We start from the raw sequence: 1,625 nt of genomic DNA on the forward strand, positions 1-1,625 counted from the left end.
AGTTCTGCTCTGATCTTAGTTATTTCTTGCCTTCTGCTAGCTTTTGAATTTGTTTGCTCTTGCTTCTCTAGTTCTTTTAATTGTGCTGTTAGGATGTCGATTTTAGATCTTTCCTGCTTTCTCTTGTGGGCATTTAGTGCTATAAATTTCCCTCTACACACTGCTTTAAATGTGTCCCAGAGATTCTGGTACATTGTGTCTTGGTTCTCACTGGTTTCAAAGGACATCTTTATTTCTGCCTTCATTTCATTATGTACTCATAGTCATTCAGGAGCAAGTTGTTCAGTTTCCATGTAGTTGTATGGTTTTGAGTGAGTTTCTTAATCCTGAGTTCTAATTTGATTGATTGCACTGTGGTCTGAGAGACAGTTTGTTGTAATTTCTGTTCTTTTACATTTGCTGATGAGTGCTTTACTTACAATTATGTGGTCAATTTTAGAATAAGTGCAATGTGGTGCTGAGAAGAATGTATATTCTACTGATTTGGAGTGGAGAGCTCTGTAGATGTCTATTAGGTCTCCTTGTTGCAGAGCTGAGTTCAGGTCCTGAATATCTTTGTTAACCTTCTGTCTCGCTGATTTGTCTAATATTGACAGTGGGGTGTTAAAGTGTCTCCCATTATCATTGTGTGGGAGTCTAAGTCTTTGTTTGGTTCTCTAAGGACTTGCTTTGTGAATCTGGGTGCTCTTGTATTCAGTGCATATATATTTAGGATAGTTAGCTCTTCTTGTTTAATTGATCCCTTTACCGTTATGTAATGGCCTTCTTTGCCTCGTTTGATCTTTGTTGGTTTAAAGTCTGTTTTATCAGAGACTAGGATTACAACCCCTGCTTCTTTTTGCTTTCCATTTGCTTGGTACATCTTCCTCCATCCCTTTATCTTGAGCCTATGTGCATCTTTGCACATGAGATGGGTCTCCTGAATACAGCACACTGATGGGTCTTGACTCTTTATCCAATTTGCCAGTCCATGTCTTTTAATTGGGGCATTTAGCCCATTTACATTTAAAGTTAATATTGTTATTTGTGAATTTGATCCTGTCATTATGATATTCACTGGTTATTTTGCCCATTAATTGATGAGGTTTCTTCATAGCATTGATGGTCTTTAGAATTTGGCACGGTTTTGCAGTGGCTGGTACCGGTTGTTTCTTTCCATGTTTAGTGCTTCCTTCAGGAGCTCTTGTAAGGCAAGCCTAGTGGTGACAGAATCTCTCAACATTTGCTTGTCTATAAAGGGTTTTATTTCTCCTTCACTTATGAAGCTTAGTTTGGCTGGATATGAAATTCTGGGTTGAAAATTATTTTCTTTAAGAATGTTGAGCTGGGCACGGTGGCTCACGCCTGTAGTCCCAGCACTTTGGGAGGCCAAGGCAGGCAGATCACAAGGTCAGGAGACCGAGACCATCCTGGCAAACACAGTGAAATCCCGTTTCTACTAAAAAATACAAAAAAAAAAAAATTAGCTGGGCATGGTGGCGGGTGCCTGTAGTCCCAGCTACTTGGGAGGCTGAGGCAGGAGAATGGCGTGGACCCAGGAGGCAGAACTTGCAGTGAGCAGAGATTGTGCCACCACACTCCAGCCTGGGCAACAGAGCGAGACTCCTTCTCCAAAAAAAAAAAAA

The sequence above is a fragment of the Colobus angolensis genome, unplaced genomic scaffold, assembly GCF_000951035.1.
Source record: "Colobus angolensis palliatus isolate OR3802 unplaced genomic scaffold, Cang.pa_1.0 Scaffold388, whole genome shotgun sequence".
In the NCBI taxonomy this organism is placed as follows: domain Eukaryota; kingdom Metazoa; phylum Chordata; class Mammalia; order Primates; family Cercopithecidae; genus Colobus; species Colobus angolensis.